The sequence below is a fragment of the Barbus barbus genome, assembly GCF_936440315.1.
Source record: "Barbus barbus genome assembly, chromosome: 45".
In the NCBI taxonomy this organism is placed as follows: Eukaryota; Metazoa; Chordata; class Actinopteri; order Cypriniformes; family Cyprinidae; genus Barbus; species Barbus barbus.
The window spans coordinates 19,259,188-19,277,838 of record NC_136723.1 but is presented as its reverse complement, the minus strand read 5'-3'; positions in this window follow the sequence as shown (position 1 = coordinate 19,277,838).

Below are 18,651 nucleotides of genomic sequence, written 5' to 3'. Positions count from 1 at the left end.
GTCGGATGAAATATGCTAATTTTTTGAGATAGGACTTTTGGGTTTTCATGAGCTGTATGCCAAAATCATCAATATTAAAACAATAAAAGGCTTGAACTACTTCAGTTGTGTGTAATGAATCTAAAATATATGAAAGTCTAATGTTTATCAGTACATTACAGAAAATAATGAACTTTATCACAATATGCAAATTTTTTGAGAAGGACCTGTATATATATGTTCGTATATATTTTTTAATTGTGTTGTTTATTAAATGTTTTATGGTTGTGAGGAGTCTTACATAAACTTATTGTAGCTCTTGCATAATAACTCCAGTTGTTGTAACCGTGGTATTTGTGGTAAGACCATAGTAAGCAGACAACGTGCAGCTCCTCATTGCCTACTCATGGTTAGATCAATGTTACTGTTTTCTGTAAAATAAAGTGAAAATAGTTTTCTGACATTATTTAGAAATTATAGCTGTCATTTTTCTCTCTTTTACATTATTTAGCATGACTCTAATTGTTCATAGATTTTAGTTAAGTGACAAAGTAAAATTAGTATTTGTACAACATTTATTCTGCCCCATTTCTAGTACATTTCTAGTTTTCCTGTAGCTCAAATAGTAGAGCATGGTGCAAGCAACGCCAAGGTCATGGGTTCGTTTCCCAGGGAAAGCAAGAGCTGATAAAATGTAAAAACTGTAATTTGAATGCAATGTAAGTCGCTTTGGATAAAAGCATCTGCTAAATGAATAAATGTAAATGTAGTACATCCACATTTAGTCCATTATTTTAGTTCTGTTTGCTACAAAAAAAAACACTATTTCTCACATACCGTAGGGGAAGTCCAATGAATTCAAAACATCCTCTTTGTCCTTTAGTGTTGTAATGAGATGTGTGGCATGAGCAGATGATTTATGACAGCTCTGCCTTAATCATTTGTGAAATGGACCAGAATGGACTGGTTTGAAACTGTTTCTTGACAGTGTTTGTCAACACTGAATGGCTTCTGAGCTTATTGTTAAAGATTATTATTGGTGATCTGAGTAGCTGCTTTGGTTAATTACGATGAAATCCAATAGTCCATTCATTAGAGCCAAAAATGTCCTAAACAGCCTAAAATTTAGTTTACTTTAGTTTTAATACATGATGAATCTGCAAAAAGAGCACAATGATAAACTAAAAAAAAAAAGCAAAAAAAAAAAGCTATTTTTGCAGATTCATCGTGTACTAAAACTAAGCTAAAATAATTGATCTATAGACAAAACTGTATCATTTGGGGAAGTTGGAGTCAGACACTCCCTGCTGAAAAAACAAACAATAGAAACCATCACAGAAATTCCAATGGTTTCCATTAAAATACCATTATAAACCATTAGCTTTTTCCAGTAAAACCATTACAAAATTCCTTTTTGTAGTGTGTTTTGGGCATTTTTCCAATAGGATTTAACATCCCACCAATAGAATCCATCACATACCAAACACCATTATAGTTTCCATTAAAACCAATACAATTCCCATTATAACCATTAAATCCATCACATTTTCTATTGTATGTTGGGCAGGGTTCTATTGTTTTTTTCAGCAGGGCTGTATCCCATCCTAAAAGGCTATAGACCAAATGTGTATACACTCTTTCATCATCACTCGATGATATTCACAGATGTGTGCTTCATATGCTACTGAGGCAATGTATTTCAAAACCAACTTTACATAAATTGGAATCATGCAACAGGAAACCATCAAGCCGGACAAGGTGGACGCAACAAAATAATTCGCAATTTGGTTCCCATCACCATAGATGGGTGGTACTGATCAACTGCCTGTAATTTCTCGGCATTGAAGCCATGTGTTTGCAGCCACTGTCTTTATTACTTATCTAATTTTGGGGTTGAATTCCAGTTGTTGAGTTTTCCAGAATTGTCCAGTTGTTGTTCAATTCATGTGCGGTCTGTGGTAAACAAGACCTTTATTCTACATGACTTTTTTATCTCACGCGAACTGAATTTTATGTTCGTGACAGAAACCTGGACCAAAGAGGGCGATTTTAGTCCCTTCTCTGAGCTTGTTCCGCAAAACTGATCTGAATTAATCAAAATGCCTATTGATGTAACTTTGCGAAGTCAGATTCATTCTAGAGAATATATTCACTCAGACGGTTAAGTTCCATGTCAATTCGAGTCCCTGCGCTACTGTTTACTGTTTTTTTATTATTTGAATTTAGTATACATTCACTTTTTATTAATTCAAAACTGTTTTGTGCAAGAAACAAGATTAAATTTATAAGCTATTATAAGTTTTATCGTTAAATAATTATGAATTTTATTGCCCCTTAACTCTAGTTACTTATTTTGTTTAGTGTCGCTAACTACATTTCAAAACAGTAGCTTGTCTTTAATCTAACTTGTACATACGTACATTAAAATAACAGTTTCCCAACACTGAAACTAAAGAAACTAGAGATGATCAGTTAGAATATTCAAGGACATACCATGTATATCTTTGACATCCTGGAAAGACAGTTGCAAAACAGTGTGCAAGTCAAAATTATAGGCTGAGAACATGATGGCTCCAGGATCTGATGAATGTAGAAGGCCGAGAGCGCGTCTGAACTCATGCACCGCCACAGCGAGGAGGTTACATAGGTATCATCACCCATCATTGTCACTTCAGCACAGAAAACATTTTAAGTATGTATTCATGGAGCAGAAACCCTTCGTTCAGGGTCTTTAAGGTATAGCTCACCTGTAATGTACTGTAAGTAGGTACATTTTCAGATTTTCATTGTGTCAGTTATGTGAATAGGCTTTAAACCTTTACTGCTATCAGTGAACAAAAACTGTTGCAGCTGTCTTCTTCCTTTTTTACCCTTGCCATTTGTTGTCCAGGCTTCCTCGTCATCGAATTGCACATCTCCACCAATGCCTGGTCCAGGGAAGAATGTATGCGCCAAGATACCTCCCTCACATCAAACGGTGACCCATCTTCATGATCTACCGTTAAGTGCCACACATTAGTGCTAACAAGTGATGTATACATACAAACACACAAACAATGAATTAGAATTTTTTTCAAGAAAAACATTTATTCTTTAAAATGACAAGTGAAATGTAACTTAATATCGTATAAATTAATATAAAAAATACACACACATACTATATTAATATTATACACATTCTTCAAAATGTCACTTAATATAGTGTAATGTTTTGTTAATAAGATAAATTACTAATTTGTGCAATCTGGGCATCAGTCACCATTGTGACTAAATGACACAAATATTCTGAAAGCTTTATACACGTCTTGAAGGCAATCCCATATTGAGGATTCATTATGGTTTTACAGTAGTACTATTAACTGTGGTGACTACTCTGTTTATAAATTACGGTTCACTCCCTGAAAATACACACGCACACACAATAGAGTATGACTATTACTCAGTTCCATAATTTCAAAGGTCAGCTTTTCTTCCCACACCTTTGTTATTGAAGGAAATGACGATGTCAGCATCACTCCTTCTCTGTCTGCGGAATTTCAAGGGCACTGCTTTAGACCAAAGTTTCCATGCCTGTCTGAATGCCGTCCTGACCTGTGCAGCTGTCAGCTTTGAGCTGAGTCTGGAGATTTATGAGCACAGAGTCATGAGAATGTGAGCCATAACGCTGTAGATTCTGCTCACGAGTCACAAGAGTAGGCTAAGTGAACCTCACCTGAGTTCTGTTTGTCCAACGCATCATCTTTCTGAACGGCTCAACATCAGAAAGACCACAGCGAGCTCTTCTCATAGCCACTACAGTCTGTAGATCCACATCTCCACTTTCTTCCAAGCCAAAGAAGAGATGCATCTCCCTCAGTTTGACCTTGAATGAGTCAGGCTCTGCTGCATGCCTCCGTCGGCCAGTTACAGGCTTATAGTTGTAGAATTTTTCCAGGTAAACCTGTTTCATCCAAACCAGTTTCAGTGAACAGACACAGAACACTGCAGTCATTGCATAAAATCAAATGAGCAAATGAATCTTTCAAGTACATTAATAATTTCCATTCACTTTCATGCACTGAACAACGTATTACAATTGTAGATCTGATTTGTTGCAATTTGTAGGAAAAATCCATATGACGCTTCTGGAAAATTTCATATTTCAATTAAGGGCAATATAAATGGCAAGTTCAATGCTTTTTTTAAAGAATTGTTTGTGATTCAATGATACAATGGGCCTGTGTTTATGTGCTTATTTAACTATATAAGTCAGCCACTTGTCACCACATACTGGCATAATGCTGTAATATGCCTGAACAACTGAAGGAATCAGAGAAAAAATCTGAACTTCAGAAGATATGTCACTTCCCACCACGAATGTAGCATTGAAAAAATCCTATTCATTCTAATGAATCGTTTCGTATTGAACCAATAAGGAAAATTCATTTATTCGAAACTCTAGTCTGTAGGCTACAATGAAGTATTTTTACTCTGTTATGTAAAATGGGGTGTCCCACATGAAAAAATACTGTAGTATACTTAGTAAACTGTAGTAAATTTTCGATCAGTATATTGTTTGATTTACTGCACTTTGTTAATGTATATAACAGTATACTGCAGTCTTAAAAGAATAAAATGGTATAGATAGAAGCGACAGTTGGAAGTTAAAATCCCTTGATGGATTTGTTTCTTGTAAACAAACAGTTTTTCACTTCACAAGACATTAATTGATGGACTGGAGTGGATTGCTTGTGGATTATTGTGATGTTTTTATCAGCTGTTTGGACTCTCATTCTGACGGCAGCCATTCACTGCAGAGCATCCATTGGTGAGCAAGTGATGTAATGCTAAATAAACAAACTCATCTACGTCTTGGTGCTCATAACGGTGAGTACATTTTCAGCAAATTTTAAATTTTGTGTGAACTATTCCTTTAAATATGAATAGTGAAGTGCTAAACTGTAACAGATTGTAGTATACTATAATCAGTGTTGGGCAGTAACTAGTTACATGCAACGGAATTACATAATTTCATTACAAAATAAAAGTAATTGTAATTAGTTACAGTTACTAAGAAAAAATGTGAAATTAAATTACAGTTACTTATGAAAATGTTAAGGATTACAAAGGGGGTTACATATGATTTTTTTCACACACACTCGCACATACAGATTTAATTGATTTCTTTCATAAATTGCAGTGACTGCTCTAAAATATGAAACACTAATGTTTTAGAAGTTTATAACATGCTTATCCGATAACTCTTATATTTCCTATATGGGTTTATGTGTATGCTTTATTTTTTAAGATTAACTCTTTTTTTTCTAAGGCATTGTTAGATTCCAGTGTTTCCCGTCATAGCTATGCAAAAAACAGTATCATAGCTATTAAACTATATCTTGTGATGATTTTAAATCTGTATTTAACGTCAGAATGATCTAAAAGTAAGTCTGATTTTGAGGTGGCTGTGCATCAAAGGGGATATCAGATGCCCATTTGCCACAAGTTGGTATGATTCTTTAGGGGCTTCTCGAAATGGTCTCATTGGTCGTGAAAAATAACACCCTTTTACCTTGCCAAAAACAGCTCTGTTCACAGCGACTCGTTTCGGTGCATTTCTCTTTACATGCTAATGAGCTCTGCTCACCCCGCCCCTCTCTTCTGTGGAAGAGCAAAGGCGATTCGCAAATAATCATAAAAAATATAAAGTGTGAGATTTATTTCTTCTGGAGGTGCAGCTGGATCATGAACAATGGGTACTGCTCCATCCTTGAGTTTTAACTTTTTAACAAAAACTGCCTTGAATTGTCCCTCATTCAGAAAGCAGTTTGGAGTAAAATGATTAGCGCAGCCAGACATAAATTAATTTCGTAAAAGTGAAATGAAGTGACGTGTGGCCAAGTATGGTGACCCATACTCTGAATTTGTGCTCTGCATTTAATCCATCCAAGTGCACACACACAGCAGTGAACACACACACGGTGAACACACACCCGGAGCAGTGGGCATCCATATTGCTGCGGCGCCCGGGGAGCAGTTGGGGGTTTGGTGCCTAGCTGAAGGCAAAGGGTCTCACCTCAGTCGTGGTATTGAAGGTGGAAGAGAGCGCTGGTTATTCACTCCAAAATCCAAATGGCTTGATAACTGAGACTGTTCAGGTTTTAGGGGTGGGAAAAAAAAGGAGTGACTTTTTATCATTGTAGGGTGGTTGTGTCCACATACTGCTAAGATTTATATGCAAATGAAGATATTTTGCATCCAATGTCTCCTTTAAAATTAAAATATTATAATCTTAAGTGATAAGGGACTTTGAAAGTCTGACACTAATCAGTGTTGAGTGTTACTGTAAGGTTAACCCTACCTGGTTTACATGTTTGAAAATGATTAACATTAGAAATTTAGAAAAGTAATCAAAAAGTAATTAAATGTAATCAATTACATTACTTTAAAAAAGTAATTGAAGAGTTACATTACTTATTACATTTTAAATAGGGTAACTTGTAATCTGTAACCTATTACATTTCCAAAGTAACCTTCCTAACACTGACTATAATAGTATACTATAATACAGTTTTGATAGTTCATTTAATATAAAATACTATAGTATTTTTTTTTATATATATATAACAACATATTTGTCTGACTATATTATGGTAAATTCACTATGGAAAAATTACTATAGATTATTATTGACTAGTCTGGTCATGATGTTTAAGCACACATCACCGCCGATGGTTCATTGCTTTGGCTGAAATACATTTGGCTTTAATGGATTCCCGAGGTTAAAGCTGTTTTAATGATGCAATCTCACTCACAATAGAAACAAATCTATTGCCCAGAGGGCTGTTTACTATAATCGTTTCAAGAATTCCACCGTGGGAAGGGAAAACACCACATACACAGCTGCTGCTTTTATTTTATGCTGAAAAAACTTACCCTTCAGCCAAACTAAATGTGTAGACTTGAAAACTTTTTTTTTTAAGACAAGCACAGAAAATGCTGGTAGTCTGCCTATGCTAATGCGTGCACTATATTACTTCATCAGTGTATTTTGAATCATGCTCTCTTGTGAAATTATACACACCCATAAAAAGTTACCATCATCACCAGCTCGAAGAGTTTGCGCAAATCACCACTTCAGAAGTTTCACACACCGTGAAATAGATGTTGTAGCTATTCACGTAAACTTGAATAGTGGAAGTTCTCAGAGACTACACACTAGTGACTTCCCTAAGTGTGTAAGGATGCTGTGGTGAAGCATGAAGAAGTCACAAATAACTTGTTTTCAAACATCATGTGACATCATACAGCTTCCTGCATATATACAGTTCACATATTTTTTGATCAATGCAACACATATTAAATAATTAATTACTTCATGTATGCAAAAACAAGAATACAATAATAATCCAAAAGTGAGCCAAAAAGTCATTTAGATTTTTTTACTTGAAGGAGAGACCTGCAACCACCCAAAAACCCTAGTATCCGCATATCAATGCTGGCAACCTTTCACAAGACCCTAGCATTGTGGTGGGGAGTTTTGCACAGACAAGCGCCATTCAGATGTTTTGTAGTTTTTAAAACTATATTTGAATATCTTGAGGATCTTTCATTACCTCTGCAAACTCCAGGTTGCCACGAGCGGACAGTCCCTGAGACGGCAGCAGGGAGGCGCACAGAACAGCAGGCTGCAGCAGTGTGAACAGGCCCAGCCAGAGGTTCCCCATGTCTGCTGTGAACTCAACTCTCTCACAGAAGGGTTTATATACAGGTATAACCATCCTGACATCCACACATGAAACAGACTACCTGATTTAAATGCACGCTCAAGTCAAAACAAGCAGCACAATGTGGTATTTTAACATTGATTATATGTTACAGTACGTGAACTATCCAAAAGTTTAAGCCAAAATGTGCATGTAAAGATTCACCCCTGTGGTGTTGTGGGGTGCAGGGGGAGTTTTTTTTTTCTTCTTTTCCTTTTTTAATATAGTTGCTAGAAGCACACAGTGAGAAATCTCTCAACACACAATATGCAAGAACATGACTGTATCATCGTAAAAAAGCTTTGGCATTTGAAAAGCATTTGGCTTTTTCACTATAATTAGTGTAACTGTTTCATTAAACACACTATCAGAATGAAATATGAAAGCATTCAAGTTTATAATACCATAAATCAGTGCCATAAAAGCAGACATTATGTCTGTAAATAGAGCAGGGGTGTAAGGTTCATGATAAATTGCATTTCCTTACTATACTTAATAATTGCTTTGGAGAATTTGCTTACATTTTTAGAGTAAAAAACATACTTTTACTCCTTAAAATTTTTACTCCTGGTCATAATGACATTATTATATTTGCTTATTTAATATGTTAAAACAATGAGAAAATAGTTAAATGCATGCAATTAAATTTGGAAATATTTTAGACATTAAAGCTATTTTGGGCATTTTCACTTTGAGTTCAATTTTGATACAGTGTCCAAAAATTTGATGCAGTGTCAATAGTAACTTATTCATAGCCCATAATAAAATATATGTATTTTAGAAGATCGAGGGTATGTCTTCTTCCACTTAAAGGGACAAAAAAAAACAAACAAACAGAAATTGTACTTTTAAGCAAAAGGGACAAAAATACTCATTAAAACATTTGAAAAATATTAGAAAAATCAGTCATATGAAAAAAACTTTCAACTTCCCAATGGTCACTAAATGGACTTTTGACCGACTAGCCTGTCTCAGACTCTCAGACACTCAATATGCTTTTCTGCTTTGATCCATGTACAGTGATTCCTTTTTAAATACATCTACATATACAAAAAGGCCACCTCTGTGCATGTTTTGGTTTATTAAAAAAAAATGTGTTTTGTTAAAACAGAAACAAAATAATTCTAACTTGTCTCACAGTTTGTAAACCCAAACAAAACACATTTACATTTGCCTCCTTGCCAGATTTCCATTGTAAGTGGATTTCTGAATACATTTTTTGTTTGCATACGTTATCCTTTTGCAGTATAAAGATGACACTGTTGACTTTGGCCTGGGAATAGGAAATTAGTTATTCAGATGACTCACATTATATCTCACCAAATGATCTAGTTAACACTATCATAAAAGCCTGGTAATGCAGATGGAGTCATACAGCCAAACCCACAAGGCATCTACAGCTGCACTCATGTTAGCCACAAAGTTCTGTATGGCATCAATGCATGCTTATCATGTACTCTCAGTTCCAATTAAGACAGTTCACCATAATGTGTTATGCAGAATTCTGCAGTTTTCTCACCAAACATCAGCGCAGTCATGGTGAGCTGATAGTCACTGCTGTTTATCAGAAGTGTTTCAGATGACTCAAGGATTCTAGAGTATAAATCAAGCACAGATGCTCTCAGCCGTCACTGATTGTCTAATCTCAGCAAAGATATTGCAAACAGCTCATCTAAATGAGGTTGTCATCTCTTCCTTTGCCCACAGAATCTGGCACAACCTCTACATCTGCTATTATCAGTATTATCAATAGTGTTAGTAACACATAAAGCTGTTGGTTCAGGATGTAGTCAGGGAATTATTGTATTTACTTGTATGGGCTTTTTCCCAATAGGGATCACTCTAGTTAAAATAAAATACTTCCATCTGAATTTAGAGACTGGCAGGTTCTTTTCAATGCTTGAAATGTACTATAAAGTGTGTGCATGTTTCTGTATCAGTTTAAAGGCTGACTACTTCTCATTATGCCCCCCCCCCCTCCTCTATTTAAGGGTTAATTCAGTAAAACTGGGACACTTTTTTGCCATTGAGGTGACTGGGAAAATGTCCCAATTAACCTGAATTCACCTATTAGAATTCATAATGTGGGCTATTGTTTAAATTCAATTAATTATTATTGGTTAAATTATCTTGTTACTGTCACACTACATTGGAGCAGGGAACGAGGAGGCGAGGAAATTTTTCAAATAACAGACTTTGAGAAGGCTGGAGACACGGAACGAAAATCAGACATTCAGACATTCAAGACCAGACACCAGAGACAGGAAACACAGGGCTTAAGAAGGGGAGACTAAACAAGGAATAAACTAGATAATTAATAACACACACCTGGAACTAATGAACAAATAAACCAAAACGGGGACAGGAACAGGAACTAACCAAATATGGGCACGAGATGAGGGGAAACACAAGACACAGGAAGAGAGGACTGACATTTACTCCCCCCTCCCGCAACATCCAACGGGGAGGGGGGGGGGGGTGCTATGGAAGCCTCCAGGGACCAGGATACATGACTACTGACGGCCTCCAGGGCGGCGCCCGTCCCGGGATCCATGGCGGGTCAGGGGACTCAAGAGGCCATAGCGGGTCAAGGAGCCCGGGGCGGCCATGGCGGATCCGAGAGCTTGGGCGGCCATGGCGTGTCCGCCTCCGAGACCGCGGCCCCAGCCCCCACCTCTATGGCAGGAGCCCTACTACCCCCCCAAAAAAAATTCCTTGGGGAAGTAGGGGCTTGATCGGGCTGGCATTCTGGAGAAGCGGGCACTTGGGGGCGCTCTGGAAACGCAGACTCCTGGGGGGCGCTCTGGAAACGCTGACTCTGGAGGAACTGGCCCTGGAGAGGCGAGCACTCGAGGGACTGGCCCTGGAGAGGCGGGCACTGGAGGGACTGGCCCTGGAGAGGGGGGCACTGGAGAGCACTTGCGAGGAACTGGCACTGGAGGGCACTGTCAAGGAGCTGGCACTGGAGGGTGCTCTGGGGGCGCAGGCACGGCATAGCGCTTTCGAGGGACTGGCACTGGGCTTGGCTGAGCAGCGACCGGCAGGCTTGCCATACTCACTGCCGGCGGGCTTGGGAGAGCTGCGGATGGCGGCGTTAATTTCCCCGCGGACAGCGGGCTTAGAAGAGCCGAGGACAGCGGCGGGCTTGCGTTGGCCACGGGTGGCTGTCTTGCATTGGCTGCGGATGGCGGCAGGCTTGCGTTGGCCATGGGCAGCTGACTTGCGTTGGCCGCGGACGACAGCAGGCTTGTGTGGCCCGCGAACGGCGGCAGGTTAGGGAGAGCCACGGACGACAGTGGGCTGGTTCTGGCTTGGGCCCGGACACTTCCCAGACACTGGAAGATCCCTTCTCGCCAACTCAGTCCAGTGGCGTCTGGGAGGTCCACGGGGCGATGGTAATTGGCTCCGAGCCAGAACAGACGATTCAGCGTGGCTAGGGCGGCGAAACGGGAGGTGTCATCCATGCAAAAAAAAAAAAAAACAGGAACAACAAAAAAACTCTTAAACAAAAACAAAATGGGAAGGTGGGACGCCGCTTACTTTTGTTAGGTCCGGTCTTCTGTCACACTACATTGGAGCAGGGAACAAGGACGCGAGGAACCTTTTCAAATAACAGACTTTATTGAGCCACACTCAGGGAGCGCTGGAGACACGGAACGACAATCAGACATTCAAGATCAGACACCAGAGACAGGAAACACAGGGCTTAAGAAGGGGAGACTAAACGAGGAACTAGATAATTAGCAAGCTAGCTAAAATGGCGACGGCTGCTTCAGAGGCTAACGAGGATTTCTCTCTGAGTATGCTGACTACGGAGTTGGAAAAGCAGCGTGAATATCTCAAAGAGGACGTGAGTGCGTTAATCAAGTCTTCCCTTGCACCAATCCAGCTTTCCATAGAATCGTTTCAAGAAACTGTGGATGCGTTTGGTAAACGTCTCGCAACCATGGAAACGACGGCTGAGGAAAACTTTGAGGCTCTCAATAAAGCAGAGGCAGACATCGCTGCATTAAAAGCAACCAACGAAACACTGTTAGACCGTTTGGATGACCTGGAAAATTGTTCACGCAGGGCGAATCTTCGAATCATAAATGTTCCCAAAGACAGATAAATCGGAATGGACATGATCAAGTTCACTTCGGATCTGTTGAAAGATGTCATGGGTGAGCAGGTGTTTGAGAAACCGCCAGAACTAGAAAGAGCACATCGCGCGTTAGCGCCTAAACCTAGAGATGGTCAACCTCCAAGGCCCATTATTGTCTGTTTCCATCATTACCAGGAGAAGGAACAAGCTCTGTGCTGGGCCAGGCAACACAAACTGCAGTACCGAGGGAAGACTCTCAGATTTTACTCTCAGGCCTAGGCGTGGCACTCTCCAGGAAGCGAGCTGCTTTCAAGAACATCAAAACGATGCTCTATCAGAAAGAGATTCGTTTCAGATTTCTCTACCCTGCTCATTTGCGATTTACACATGACGGGGAAACCTTCACCTTTGAGTCAGCACCCGAAGCCGAAGCCTTCTTTGAATGACGAATCAACGTGACCGCTGCTGCTGCTGGGGAGTAACTTTAACTTTCGCTAACAACAGACTGTTTCTAAATGACTGACTTAAACCGCTGTAAGGTTTTATTTACTTTTTGTTTATTTATTTTCTTCTACCGTGACGGTTCATGTCTTTATTTGGGAGGGCACAGTTAATAAAATATTGGTGGATGGACTAATTGACATGATGACTTACGTCCCCGAATGGAAAGGTATTGCAACAAAACACTGGAAGATGGACCATAAATTACTTTTTTTTTCTTTCTTTCTTTGATCGCCTATGTGAATACAATTAATATTTACGATTTGCTGTGATTTGTATGGGATAGGTTGTCGGGGGCTCAACAGTTGAGTAGTTAATGAATGAGTCGCCGGGAGTACAACGGGGTTACTGGAGTCCTGCAGCTTACCTCAGTTGGGGAGGTAAACATAGGAAAGAGTGTTCTAATGTTCATGGATTGGTTTACTGCCTCGTTGTATTTTTCATTTTTGTCATAGTTTTTTTGGGGTTTTTTTTTTTTTTTTTTTTTTGGATACTCAATTGTTTTTGTGCTGTTTTGGGTTGTTGCCAGAGTTATTAAGAGATTTAACTGGTTACCAGATTTGCTTATGCATGCCACAGGTCCAGTGTTCATCCTTTTATACTGAATTTTGTCAAGTAAGGGAATGACAGGAGAGTCACTAATTAGGTTTACATCATGGAATGCTAAAGGTCTTAATGGTCCTATAAAGAGGTTCAAAATCTTTTCTCATCTTAAGCGTCTTAAATCCGATATAATCTTCCTTCAAGAGACACATTTACTCAATTCAGATCATCTTAGGTTGGAGAAACCATGGGTTGGTCACATTTACCACTCAAAATGTAATGCTAAGACAAGAGGAAGAAAATTCAGTTTTCTGCTTCTAATGTTATTGCTGATCCTCAGGGTTGGTATATTATGGTGTCAGGGAGACTATTTCAGACTCAGGTCTTGCTAGTGAATATTTATGGCCCTAACTGGGATGATAGGAAATTCATAAATAAATTGATTGCGGCTTTACCTAGCTTTAATTCACATTATTTGATTTTAGGCGGTGACCTAAACTGTGTAATGAACCTAAATCTGGATCGCTCAAATCCAAAATCACAGGCCCCTTCCAAAATGGCAAATGAAATCTCAGCCTTTCTGAGTCAGACAGGTTGTGTAGACCCCTGGCATTTTTTAAACCCCCATAATAAGGCCTTTCCATATTTTTCACAAGTACACCATTGTTATTCGAGAATTGACTACTTTTTATAGATAAAAGTCACCTTTCCTTAGTAAACGGAGTAGAATATTCTGCTATCGTAGAGTCTGATCATGCCCCCTTACTACTAGATCTCTCCTTTCCGTCTAATTTTACAAGTTACACGTGGCGATTAAACTCATCGCTGTTGTCAGATGAATCGTTTTGTCAACAGGTTTTTTTTTTTTTTTTTTTTTTTTTTGCAGTTGCTTTGACAGAATTTACATTGTTAAAAGCGCTATATAAATAAAGGTGACTTGACTTGACTTGACTCAACACGTATCCTCTTCAATTGACAGTTTTCTAGAATTTAATTCAACAGAGCATGTCTCCCCTTCTCTCCTCTGGGAGACCCTAAAAGTGGTGCTTAGGGGAGACATTATATCTTACACTGCTTTTATTAATAGAGAGAGGGGAAGGAAAAGGCAACATTTAATTGATGCAATATCCAAAATCGACAGTCAATACTCTACTTCTCCTACAGCAGAACTTTATAAGTAAAAGATTGATCTTCAGACCCAATACAATTTAATTTCATCAAGTCACGCAGAACAGCATAGTCTTCGGTCAAAAGGTTTTTTTTATGAACATGGCGATAAGGCTAGCCGATTCTTAGGCCATCAACTTAAATCCAGGTCATCAGCACAGCATATTTCTGAAATTGCAAATGATGCCGGGGAACTAACAATTGATCCCCTTAAAATTAATAAAATTTTTATTAACTTTTATTCTAGTCTTTATACGTCGAAATCACCTAAGGATCAGTCTAAATTGGTAGAGGTTTTTGATAAAATATATGTCCCCACTATTTCTTCGGAACACAAAAAAGACTTAGATTATCCCCTTCAGCTGCAAGAAATATTTGATGCCATATCAGCGCTGCAGAGCGGCAAGACCCCGGGGCCCGATGGCTTTCTGATCTAATTTTATAAGAAGTTCTGCTAAATTATCCCCGCTCCTTCGCAATATGTTTGAACATTCTTTATCTCAAGGAACTCTGCCAAAGTCCCTTACCGAAGCACTGATTACACTTTTGTTGAAAACCCCAGAAAGACCCAACAAAATGTACTTCATATCGACCAATTTCTTTGTTAAACACAGATGTCAAAATTTTAGCAAAATTACTGGCTATTTGATTAGTCTCCCTTAGTTCATATAATTTCAGTTAACCAGACCAGTTTTATAAAAGGTCGGCACATATTTTCTAACATCCGTCGCCTTTTAAATGTTCTTTACACCCCCTCATCTCAAGACATCCCTGAAATTGTAGCATCATTAGACGCCGAAAAGGCATTCGATCGGGTAGAATGGGACTATCTTCGGCTCCAAATTTATAGAGTGGATCCGTCTGCTGTATACTTCACCAGTTTTCTTCAGTGGTTACTAATAAATGGAGGTCAAAAAATGTTCCTTTATCAAGGGGCACTCAGCAGGGGTGCCCATTAAGCCCGCTTTTGTTCACAATTGCAGTTGAACCCCTGTCTCTAGCACTTAAAGGATTAGTTCATTTTTAAAAAAACTTTTGCTGATAATTTACTCACCCCCATGTCATCCAAGATGTCCATGTCTTTCTTTCTTCAGTCAAAAAGAAATTAAGGTTTTTGCTGAAAAAATTTCTCCATACAATGGACTTCATTGGGACCCAAACGGTTCAAGGTCCAAATGACAGTTTCAGTGCAGCTTCAAAGGGCTTTAAACGATACCAGACGATGAATAAGGGTGTTATCTAGCGAAACGATCGGTCATTTCAAAAATAAATAAAAAAGTTTAAGTTTTATAAGCACAAATGCTCGCCTTGCTCTGTTTTGTGATGCGCGTTCATGACGTCACATAATACGCAATTACGTGGAAAAGGTCACGGTTCAGGTAGGCGGAAGTACCGAGTCAGTAGGCTTTTTAATATTAAAACACCCAGGATACGCACACGAAATGGGCATTTTAAACGATAAACTGACACAAAGACATTTGAATATGTGTATATGGTCCTCCTTCCGCACATTTGTAAACACTGACTCGGTACTTCCGCCTAAGTCAACCATGACTTTTTCCACGTAATTGCGTATTACGTGACGTCATGAACGCGCATCACAGAACAGAGCAAGGCGAGCATTTGTGTCTATCTTATTTTCACTCTCTGTTGTTTAAAGTGATACTATATAACTTAATTCCCACCATATTTCTGGTATTATCTATCAAACTAATTTGATTGTTCGCTTTTTAAAACTGCGCGTGCAGCGCGTTAGCATTCGTTAGCCAGTTAGCTTGTCACTCGCGGTTCCATTCGCGTTTCTATTCGTGCCTATTATTGTTTTCTTTTTTCTCGCTCCGTTTTTCACGAGTTCATCAAACAACAGTGATAAGCTAATCATTCTTCAATCACGTTGAGTAATGGTTTCTTCTCCTGCTATTGTTGTTTGCACTGTATTCCACATGTATAGTTTATCTCTCTCTGTCGGCGACGAGGGATTCACGTGTGATAAATGCAGGGAAATAGTTAGGCTGACAGAGAAGATTTCAGAATTAGAGACACGCATCCAAACTTTAGTTGAGGATAGTAAGAATGTGAGGGCTGTAGATACTGCTTTGGATCAGCTCAGGGAGTCCTGTACATTGTTCGGTTCTGGCATTAGAGCCCATGCAGCAGAGCAACTGGGTGACTGTGAGGCGGCCTAGTCGCCGGTCAAAACACCGCCCCTCCGTTCCGATCAAACCATCAAACAAGTTCTCCCCACTCAGTGACGCACCCACTGAGAAACCTGATGAAAGTGCTCTAGTTATTTGCGATTCTATTGTACGGAACGTGAAAATAGAGACACCAGCCGCCATAGTCCAATGTTACCGGGAGCCAGAGCGCCTGACATTTTGGCAAATTTAAAAGTGCTGGCTAATGCTAAATGTTAAAGAGGTGTGTGAACTTGCAAGTACGATGTAAGACACTGTAATATGCTCTGGTCCGCTCCCTGCTTACCGGGGTGATGAGATACATAGCAGACTGTCGTCACTCAATGGCTGGATGTCTAAGTGGTGCCCGCAGAATAACATAGGTTTCATAGACAATTGGAAGAATTTTTGGGGCAGACCTGACCTGTTGAAAAGAGATGGTCTTCATCCCTCTTGGGGTGGTGCCGCTCTTCTCTCTAGAAATATGGCACATAGTCTTAGAGATCGTACTTGACTAACTGGGGCCCAGGTCAGGAAGCAGACAGACTGGCTAAACCGACCGTCTGCTAGCCGCCTCACGTCACAGAAGTCAGTTAATTCTCAGCACATACTCTTTCACCTAGATATCACACTATAGAGACTGTGTCTGTTCCCCAAACTAGAAAATACAGAAAACATCAATTCCACAATTCCAACAAGCATCGACTCTAGTTTTGGTCGAAATAAACCATATTCTAATTCAATAGATTTGAAAATGTCGGGAGAGCAACGGGTGAAAGAGAGCGTAACTTTACAGCTAACTTTACAGTTTCAACTACAGCTATTAGGGAGGAGATTATAACCTTCGCGGCTAAACTTGCAGTTTCATTCCACACTAAAAACCATAAAAACTGTATAATAAAAACATGATAATCAAATTAACTTACTGAATTTGCATAAATCCTCCGTTCTCCAACACTCTCCGGTCAGCAGCAGCTGTGTTGTCTGTGATGTGAGGTCAGGTGGCGTGCTATTTACAGCAGTCCTGTATTATTGCCCAGTGTATTACAGTCAGGCTACAGCAAGGTTACAGCAACACTAAAATATACTGTAAAATATTCCCGCCAAGTCAAAATTACCCAGAATGCAATATAAATGACAGTATTTTACTGTATTGTGTAAATGTGGTATTGTACTGTACAGTACTGTGCTGCTAAATCTACAGCGATTTCTAACAGTGTTGCTATGATGGTTAATAAGGTTTTCGGAGTGGTTTTTAGCACTTTCAAACCATTCAAACTAAAAAATAAATTAATTTTTTTTTTAAAACATCTCACCTTCCAATGATCTGAGCAGCTTTTTCCCCACAGTTTGTGAAAACAATGTAAAACAATGACTCACTAAAGCTGTGAATGTTGATTTTTGGTTCGTTATTAATAGCTTTATGTCATTTACTCTGACATTGACTGAGCTTTAAGACCATGTTAGGTTATGACCAGAGTTCATTCAACATTAAATGATTCATTGATCAGTCTCAAGACAGCTGAGATAAATCTTTATTAACAATAGCCTAAATTAAACACAGATTTACCCACTTTACCCTGTTCCGATGTGGTTAAGCGACAAATAACATGATAAACAGCACAATAAATGTAAATACACTGTGTGGAAAATGTATATTTTTTGTCATTTGAACTTGTCATTGATGTAATCATTTTACACTATACTTTTAATCACCTTTTAATCGCTTTTTTGCAGGTCACTAAAATATTTGGTGTGACAAAACTACATATAATGAATTGTGATTGAAATGTTATTCTAAATAAATGTAAACATATACTACTATCTCATCATGTCAGGTTTAGGTATCCTGATGATGTCAAGGGGTTTCCCATTTTTATACAGTCAGAAGCCAAGCGTGCAACTGAAATCTCTGACGTCGTGAAGAATTCCCCAGTTTACCTGAGCGTCTGAGCTCCAGGTGTTCATAAATGCTAATTTTCCAAGACGGGAAATGACTCACAGAATCTCTGTCTTATATGACTCAGTGACAGCTGTATGTGTGCAGCACACAGCTGTGTATGGAGTTCACTATGGTGGTGCCAGCCATTTTTTTATGGTGGCCAGTTTTACCTTTCCAACCTGAACTCATTCATCGTAGGAACTCATATTTAAAATGTATTTCTAGCAAACATACATTTGCATATTTTTGCATAAACACCGAATGAATGTTATTAATGTGACAGCCTTCTCACGTATTAACAGCTTTAGAAATGTAGGGGTGTTTAGGTTAAAAAAATTAAGAGTTTGTGAAATTAAAAGGATGATTTTATTATATTTAATCAAGTACATTAATTCAATTTGTTGAATTACTAAAACATTGTCTATAGCCTAATAGCCTATAATTAAAACTAATGTCACTGTATATTAGAAGTGCTTAAGGTTAAGTTAGGTTTTAGTTTAATAACAGCATAGGCTA